Raw genomic sequence first — 10,153 nt, 5'->3', positions numbered from 1 at the left:
CATCATTACCGTCTTAAGATGGATCATCCAATTTTGAAGGAGATACATGATAATTGGTGACTTGGACATTGACATTATCCGCAAACAATGGCTAACCTGTAACAGTTGGCACTAGGTTTGTTGAATTTGTTTATACCAATAAATACCAGCTTGTATGATTTTCCTAGTCCCTCCAAAAATATACGGAATTATGTAAAGCTATAGTATGTTTGACTTATGTGTTCCCCTTGCCGTTTCTGATTTTCCTATGGTACCTTTGTTTTCCTATACAAGCTTTAATTTTCTCAACATAGCAGCAGCAGTAGTCAAAATAGTTCCCTTATAGAAGAACAGATGATGCAGTAGAAACTCTCTTTCGTGTTTGAATTCACTGTCACCATGCAAAAGCTCTATGGTTTAAACTTTGAAACTAATTCTATTCTAGCAATGCGTGGAACATTATTATTCTCTGACAACATGGCTACTAGGCACACAAGCGATTCAACTCAAACAACTCTAGCTTGGCAACTATTCCATTTTTCATGTTAATGCTGCAGGTTCTCAGCAGAAATCATTTAGCTATGATAGAAATAACACTCTTAGTCACAACATTCAAATTCCACTCCTCCACCTAACTGCCTCAAACTTAATGCGGATTTTTCATACTTTCTCAAATGGTAATGTTGCAGGCATGGGGTCTAATTTTATGAATTTGTGCAGGAAAATGGTTAGAAGTCCAGAAATGTCAACAAGGAACAGGGATCTAATTTCTAAAGCAGGCAGAAGCTCTAATTTTTCTAACGATGTGGAGGGGATCTTCCATATAACAATTAACAAGGGGGACATAGAAGCTATGACTTCTACCTTTGGTACACATGGGAGGACTTCAAATCTTTTAAGGAATGTAGAATAGCTCTTTTCTGAGTCTTTAATGGTTGTGGGCCAAAAAACAAGCAAGTCAAACTGTTGATTGTGCACTGCTAGAAATAGTTTATATAAGTCTACTCTATGCTTTCATGCTTTTTATACTGGAATCAAAGATGAAAGAAGAGAATGATCCACTGTCTAGTTTTAGTTTTAAAAACTGCTTGATATCTCACTACCTCAATAACTATTTTAGTTTTACTGGTATTGTTATTAGCTTTCTTGGTTCATAACTTCATGTAATGGCGTGATCTTTCTTGCTTTTTCTCACTACTTTGCTAAGCTTGTAATCACTAAGCCAATTTTTCGAACCCAGCAAGGCAACAACAGAAGTAGCTTGCTCCATTACTGGTATGTTACTATGTTTTGCTAGTTAACATTGGTATTTTGTTTGAGTTTCACAGAGATGAGTTACTGCATTATGAGCACAACAATCCCATGCATATAAGAGACTATGTTGCCAATTTCCGGCAGCCTGATCACATTTTAACACCGTGATGCAACCTTCCACTTGTGGTGAGATGATATTCCTCTCACATATGCTTCTTTTCCTCTCGTTTTGACCGTGCCTTTTGCGCTGAGATGATTTCCATTGAACATCTTTAGTATCTTTACGAATTGTATTCTCCCAAGCTTTGAAAACTGTCATAAGTCATAACAATGCAGCCATCTAGCTCATTTATTTACACTTATTACATCTTTGTCTGCGTCACATCAACCTGGTTGTTGTGGTTTGGATTTGCTTTACCAGTCAATCTTCCTATCATGGAGGTTAAATTGCAATAACGGGTCTCACTGGTACTCTAATTTTGTATTAGCAATCTGTAGTCTTCACTGCTTTCTATGATAGATACACTAGTAACAGAACATTTTCAATTTTTCATAAACCATTATTGTAGTCTGTACTGCTTTCCTGAAACCATTTTCTTTTCTCTACCGTCAACGGCGAGAGAGATCCCCGTGAAAAATCATGAGCTCAGTTTTGTCAGCTAGCCAAGCTTTGGATGTTTTAATCAGAGGTCAGCTCTCAGGTGAAAAAGTTTATAAGCTCTCTGCCTCTGTGGATACACAACATTTATTAGATAGAAACCACCAGAAAGTTCTTAAATAAACAATCAGAACCCCTCACTTCTGCTAGTTTTCTCAAAACAAAATTCTGCTAGTTTTCCTAAAACAATTTTTTTCTTTCTAAGCAAATTTTTTGTTTGTGAGTTTTCATAAATATAGTATTAGAGAATGGCAGGAAGGGCCCGCAGTTGATATTGATTTGGGTACAACATATTCATGTGTAGTATGGCAACATGATAGAGTTGAGACTACTGCTAATGATCAAGGAAATAGGACTACGCCTTCTTATGTTGCGTTTACTGATACTGAATGTTTGTTTGGTGATGCTGCTAAGAATCAAGTTGCTATGAAGTATGAACTATGAATCTTGTTAACACTGTCTTCAGTAGATTTCTGATTCTTTGCTAATGTTTCTTTCAGTGATTTGTGAATTTTGTTAGAGTTTGGTTTGGGTGATTAGTGTCTGACTCGTTTGAGGCAAGATTGGCTGATTTTGCATGTTGGATGTTATTGTATGACTCAATGTGTTGAAACATGCATATCTGTATGACTTGAACTAGATTTCTCTAGCTTGACTTGGCCGAGGCAGATTGGCTGATTTAGCATAATGCAGAATTTACTACTGGCTTATACCGAGCGAGACTTATCTAAATCTGGCTGGTTGATTTGATTTGAACAGAATGTGAACATAATCTTTCGCCTTGTTAAGAACTTATTCATGTATATGCGAGTCTGGCTCAGTTGAGTCAGGTTGGGTTCAAAGATCCAGCAAAAAACAGTTCAAAAATGCAGGATTACATCAATTTCCTAATCTTGTCCTAACCAGCTTGTTAGTGACTTCTACGTTGAAGTTAATCCAACATTCTCCCCCTTAATCTTCAACTGTGCTTGTGACATATCTTGTACTCCAATCAGTTGTCTCATTTCTTCAAACTTGATCCGAGGTAATGCCTTTGTCAATATATCTGCTTTCTGCTCAGTTCCTGGTATGTGTTCAACGTTAATGACCTCCTTCTCGATGCATTCTCGTATGAAATAATACCTTTTGTGAATGTGTTTCGTCTTCTCATGAAACACTGGATTTTTAGTGAGTGCAATTGAAGACTTATTATCAATGTTGATGGGAACTTTTCAGGTTCTCTTTCTTTGATTTCACCCAACAGTTCTTGAAGCCATATTGATTGTTTAGCTGCTTCTGTTGCGGCCATAAACTCAGCTTCACAGGATGAGAGGGCTACAGTGTCTTGCTTCTGTGAACACCATGTAATAGGTGCTTCACCTAGATAAAATATATGACCAGTTGTACCTTTTCCATCATCTTGGTCAATATTATGACTGTTGTCACTATACCCAACAATTCCTTTTGATCCTCCTCGACCATACTTCAATCCACAGCTGATTGTTCCTCTTAGATATCTCAATATCTGCTTTATTACATCACCATGAGACTTGCGTGGACTCTGCATATAACGGCTTGCTACTCCCACAGAGAAATAAGTATCTTAGGCATACAACATTTCTTCTATAAATTGTTGAATCAATCTCAGGCTCCTCTTGTGGTTTTGAAATTTTCAGTCCAAATTCCATTGGAATTCTTGTTGGATTACAAGTTTCAAGTCCTGCTTCCTGTAGAATTTTCTTTGCATATCTTTCTTGTTTGATCTGAATTCCATCTATCCCTTGATGAACTTCTATGCCTAGATAATATGTGAGTTTCCCAAGATCAGACATCTCAAACTTAGATGACTTATCTTTCTTGAACTCACAGATCACCTTGACAGAATTGCCAGTCACAAATAGATCATCTATATAGACTGCAATTACTAGTAGTTTCCCCTTTTCTTCTTTTCTGTATACAGAAGTTTCTTTGGAACACTTTATGAATCTCATTCCTTTTAAGATTTGATATAACTTTGTATTCCAGGCTCGAGGGGCTTGTCTTAGACCATAGAGAGCTTTTTTCAACTTGTAAACTCTATATTCTTGTCAATTTACTTCGAAACCTTCTGGTTGTTCAACATACACATCTTCACTTAGTTCACCATGCAAGAAGGCCGTCTTTACGTCTAAATGATGTATTTCCCAAGAGTTTGATGCAGCTTCTGCTATTAAGAGACGAATTGTCTCTAGTCCACCAACTGGTGCGAAAAATTCATCAAAGTCTATGCCTGATTCTTGAACGTATCCCTTAGCTACAAGTCTTGCCTCATATTTGTTAATAGTTCCATCATCATTTCTTTTAACCTTGAAGATCCACTTGAGGCCAATCACTTTTACCCCACCTGGCCTATCAACTAGAAACCAAGTCTCGTTTCTGTTAATTGAAATAATTTCTTCTCTACATGCTTGTGTCCATTTAGTCGAGACCTTTGTTTCCTGAAAATTCCTTGGTTCATCATTTACAGAAAGTAGCATAATCTCACCTAGATATTGTGTATTTTGTATCTGTCTTGTTGATTTTCTTAGTGGAATGGGTTGAGTTATTTCATCGATCTCCTCTTCTTCTTCTTCTTCTTCTTCTTCTTCGTTATTCTCAGTGTTTTCATTATTTTCTTCTTCTTCTTGATTAACATCATTGTTTCCATTGGTATTGATGATTATGGGTTCTTTGCCTTCATCAATTACTTGACCCCATATCATGTGAAACATTCCTGGATCCCTACTTGGTCCATAATTAGTTTCTTTCCAGTTCATATTCAGACACAATGGCCTTCCAATCATGAGACTTATCTTGTAGAGTCTATTCTGTGAGCGTGAGACTCTAATTAAAAGTCTTCTACTTGGTTCATGAATTATCAGATAGTCTTGTCGTATTCTAACATCACATCCAACTTCTGTAGCTTGTCATAAACTTAGAATGTTGCTTTGTAAGTTTGGGATGAAGTAGATGTTTGTTACAAGCTTCTGTTCTCCGGTCTTGATCTGAAATAGAATTGATCCTTTCCCTTCAATTTCTACAGAAGATCCATCCCCAAACTTCACTTGTCCTTTGATTTTCTCATTGAGTTCAGAAAAGTAGTGTCTCTTACCAGTCATGTGACTGCTGGCTCCATTATCTAAATACCAAATTCCTTTTTCTCCATCCTTTGATTCGTAGTTCTTTGGTATTAGTTTCCCTTCATTTAAGAATACAACTTCGTGCATTAAAGGAGCTGTATCTGCTTCCCTTGTATCATTCTTGTTTGCTTCTTCCATCTTTTGTATTCTTTCAGGGCATACAGAGGAGAAGTATCCTGTTTTATCACATCTGTAACAAATAATGTTTGATCTATCCTTCCTTTCTTTCCCTTGGTTTTGATCATTCTGACTTGTTGTTGTATCTTGTGAGTTAAACCTTCCTCCCCTTCCTCGGCCTCTGTTTACTCTACCTCCTCTTCCACGACCTCTTCCTCTTGTCGCAGAGTTTTGTTGGTAAGAGTTTGTGTACAAGAGTTTTCCTTGAGTCTCTCCATTGTTTTCTTCATCAAGGATTCTCTCTTCATATGCTTTCAATCTTCCAATTATATCTTCATATCTAGTCTTCTTTAAATCTAAGACTTGTTCGAGAGAAGCTATGATATGAATATACTTGGATCTTGGTAAACTATTGAGAAACTTATTTACCTGTTTATCTTCATCTATGGATTGTCCAAGTGACGCAGCTTTTGAGGCTATCTCTGATATCTTTCCAGCAAAGCTATCAATAGTATCAGTGTCTTTCATCTTCACTCTTTCAAATTCAGACATTAAGGTTTGTAGACGGGCTTCTTTAACTCGATCAGCTCCGAGATTACGTGCCTTTATTGCAACCCAAATTTTCTTTGAAGTTCACCAACTTGTAGAACAAGACATTCTGGTATTTCTTGAAAGAGTAATCCAATGGCAACATTGTTTTTGTCTGGGTCCAACGTACCAGGATCAATTGTTTCCCAAACTTTGTAGATTTTGATCAGTACCTTCATTCTCATGGCCCATACTGTGTAGTTTGTGGCGTTGAGGATTGGAACTTGTATTGATGGTGGCATGAACTTTTTTGCACCCACAATGGTGGTTTCGTTTTCCATGGCTCAGAAACTAGCTCTGATACCAATTAATGGCAACTGCAAGATGAAACTTAGCTTATATAAAGACAACTCTCTTTATTGATGTTTAGAAAATCTCTCAAAACTAAACACAAGCTCTAATCTTGTTCATATGATCAACCACAACTTTGGTGATCATATATATATAGAACTATGAATTCCTTTTCCTAGTCCTATTACCTTATTACATGTCTTTCCTTTTCTTAGAACTAGATGACTTCTAATTCTCTTAAGATTACATCAATTTCTTAATCTTGTCCTAACCAGCTTGTTAATGACTTCTATGTTGAAGATAATCCAACACAGGCTGCGGTTTTGAGTGGTGAAGCTAATCAGAGCTTGGATGGATTGTTTCCGCTGTATGTTACTCCTCTCCCCCTTGTGCTCGGGACAGCTGGAGGGGTAATGAATACATTGATTCCAAGAAACACCACTATTCAGATGTACGAAGAAGAAGCAAGTTTTCTCTATCTACGCAGACAACCAACCTGGAGTGTTAATTCAGGTGTACGAAGGCGAAAGGGAACGAACCAAGGATAACAACTTGCTTGGTAAATCCAAGTTGTCTGGAATTCCACCCGCGCCTTGTGGTGTCCCTCAGATCATTTTTAGCTTTGACATTGATGCAAATGGTATTTTAAATGTTTCTGCTGAGAATAAAACTACAGGGCAGAAAAACAAAATCACAATCACTAATGATAAAGGAAGATTGATAAGATGGTGTAGGAGAAGTACAAGACAGCACAAGTAGAAAATAGAGTTGAACAATGCTTTGGAGAACTGTGCTTATAAAATGAGGAATACTATCAAGGTCAAAATGATCGCTGGGAAGTTTTTTTTTTTGCTCGGTAAATAAAATTGTATTAGGAAAGTTGGCAAATTACAAAGCTGTAAATACCACCATGCACTGGAAAGCTAACAATGAGAGATACAAGTGCAACTCACAAAGAGTGAGTGCCCGTGTACAACAGAAGATAACCCCACGTCTAACATGAACAATTAGACACCCCATGGACCAAATAAAAGGCCATTTAGAAGGAACCCTGATTTTGGGCATACTGAAATCTTACTAGGCATACTGTATAGAGACAAAAGGTTGTGAAATAGAAAAATTAGATTACTCCTTAACCCAATTTTTTTTAATGGCAAATCTGCCCTTTACGTATTAGTGTTAGTAATATTGATTAGTGATTAAATATTTTGTTTAGTGATTAAGATAATTTTCAGAATTATAAAGGTTGTTTAGATGATTTTTTGGATCATGGTTCGGCGAAACAAGTTGAGGTTCGGCTCACATCTATGAGCCGAATCTACCAATTGATGAACGGTTCGGCTCACTGAATCTGTTTACTGCATGCGCCGAACGTATAATTTTCAATTCCAACCCTTTTGCTAGACACTAGTTCGGCTTATATGAAAGTTTCATAGTAAGCCGAACAACATCCTGAATAGCCCGGAAAAAAAATAATTACTGGTTCGGCTTATGTTCCGAAAATCGTATGAGCCGAACATCAATTTGTTATTTTTTGGGTTAAAATATTGTTATTGGTTCGGCACATATTGAGAATATCGTAATAACCGAACCTCGTAAATGTGCTAGGTTCGACACATATTATGATTATCGAATACGCCGAACCCCTATGCATCTCTATCTGTGACTAGGTTCGGCTTGAAATTTCATGAAATTTCATGCTGAACTGTTCATATACACTTACAGGAAGCTTTTTTAAAGAACAGTTCGGCTAAAAACGCAACTCAATTTGGAGCCAAACCCAACAGTGTAACCGTCATTTAATCGATGAAAAATATCAAATAGGAGATTGGGATTGTAAAACTTACTTTCTTATCCTCATTTCCGGAGTTGGAGATGCAGTTGGTTCAATTTCTGGTTCATTTGGTGGTTGATTTTCAGTTTCTACACCTTCATCTTCAATTGGTTCTTCTTCTTCAATTGATGGATTAGAAGACGATTTGGTTTTCCTAGTACCTGATTTTATTTGTACGAGTCATTATGTGGTTGAGTTTAATCGACGATCAAAATTTTACGAATCGACAATTAATCATGATGATGAATTTTTTTTTTTTGCAGGAGGGGGAATAGTTCGGCTAGAGGAGGAGGAAGAAGAAGAGATGTTAAGGGAAAATGATTTTAATTTTTTAAAAAACTTATTTTAGATTTTTGTATTAAGGGTATATAGGGAATTGAACTACCCATAGGATACCCCTTATAAGGTCACCCAAGATGGGACTATTGTTTTGTATGCCTAGAAAGATTTAGGTATGCCCAAAATGAGGGTTCTTTAGAAAACCCCACTTTCCCTTAAAAGCAATGAAATCCCATAGAGACCCATCCCAAGGAAAAGTCCTTCCCAATAACACAACCCTAAACATCTTCCCAAATCTGCCGCCACCGCTGAAATCTTGATCCAAATCCCCCTTCACATTTTCTTCATCGATCAACCAGCCAATGTCCCGCTGGGAAGTTAGAACCAGCTGACGAGAAGAAAATTGAGGATGCTATTGAATCTGCTATTCAGTATACCAACCAGCTTGCGGAGGAGGAAGAATTTGATGACAAGATGAAAGAGATGGAGAGCCTTTGCAACCCAATCATCACTAAAATGTATCAAGGTGGTGTTGGACCTGACATGGGGGGTGTTGGTGGCATAGATGAGGATGCTTCTTGAAGAACGATTTTTTGGGGACCAGCTTTTTTTTGGGGGACCATTGTTTTATTTTGGGTAAAGACATTAGAAGTAAATCTAGGTCACCCCATATCTGATATTTATATTAATACCTAAACTACCTTAATAATTAATTTTAGGTTATGATTAGTTAAATGATTTAGTTAATAATAATTAGTGAGGTTATATTAAAAGATGGTATGATTATTAGATGAGTAGAATTTTAGAGAGAGTAAAGTTAGAGAAGATGAAGGAAAAAACATGGAAAATAAATTTTTTTTCCGATTCACTAAGTTTAGGTATTCAAGTGATGAAAACTCATTTGATTCTTCATCTCCATCCTCTCCTAGAGTATTTGTTAATATCCACAATGATCCGGATATGAGTTATTTCTTAGATGGTGCTTCTATTCTTCCCAAAACTCAATCTCAAGATGAATATGATGGATTTTATCAACCACAACCGGAGAAAGAGTATTTGGGTGTCAAGGTATGCTCCAACTTAGATAATGTATGTTTAATTGGTCAAAACTTTCCTAAAAATGTAAATTTTTAAAGTGGATTTGGGCTAGTTCGGTTACACTATGTCAAGAACAGCTAACCAACCTCATCTGGAAGTGCAGTTCGGTTGCTTTAGCTATACACGGAAGTAACCGAACTCACCTGAAAGTGTTGTTCGGTTACTTTCTCCAAACACGCAGGTTACCGAGATTTCAGTGTAATGTTCGGTTGATTCGTTACAAATTAACAAACCGAACTTTACGTAAAAATTAGATCTAACTTAGTGTACAAAGTTCGGTTGGTACGTAACCAATAACTAACCGAACTTACGTAAAAATAAGAATTAACTTAGTGTACAAAGTTCGGTTGTTCCGCAAACTGCATGTTTACGAACTAGATAACCGAACTCTACGTAATATTAGAAATTACTTAGTGTATTAAGTTCGGTTATTTCGCAAACTCGAAATAACAGCGTAAATAACCGAACTTAGGAAAAAAAAATATCTGAAGTTACAGTGTAATGTTCGGTTATCTATATAAAATAAGAAGTAACTGAACGTTTTATTTGTTACTTTTTGGGTTATATGTTAACTTTACTTTATAAACCGAACCTTCAGTTCGGTTATTGCGATAAAGTTTACAATTAACCGAACTCTAATGTTATTCCAATTGATGTTTTTACATTTCTTGTAGATGGAAAGCCAACCTATACCAATGGATGATCAACCTTCTCCCGTTAATATTTTGTTCAAAGATACATCTCATCACTATGCTATTGAGTTGGTATTTGACTTGCCTATTGATGCAAAGAATTGGGCTAGAGAACATGCTAAGAGAGTCAATTGCGTCCTAGTTTTGAATGGAAAAGAAAGCCAAACTCGTTTTGAAATGGTTTGTGAGAGAAGTAGATATCCCGATGTTAGTCACAATAGGAAGG

The 10,153-nt window shown here is 36.6% G+C and overlaps 1 pseudogene; it reads left to right on the top strand.

Annotated features, from left to right (window-relative positions):
* The first annotated feature begins 1,873 nt into the window (after nt 1-1,873).
* Nucleotides 1,874-8,719, top strand: LOC113294195 (annotated as a pseudogene).
* The last annotated feature ends 1,434 nt before the right edge of the window (nt 8,720-10,153 follow it).

The sequence above is a fragment of the Papaver somniferum genome, chromosome 7 (assembly GCF_003573695.1).
Source record: "Papaver somniferum cultivar HN1 chromosome 7, ASM357369v1, whole genome shotgun sequence".
NCBI lineage: Eukaryota > Viridiplantae > Streptophyta > Magnoliopsida > Ranunculales > Papaveraceae > Papaver > Papaver somniferum.
This window is presented reverse-complemented; position numbering and strand designations above follow the sequence as displayed.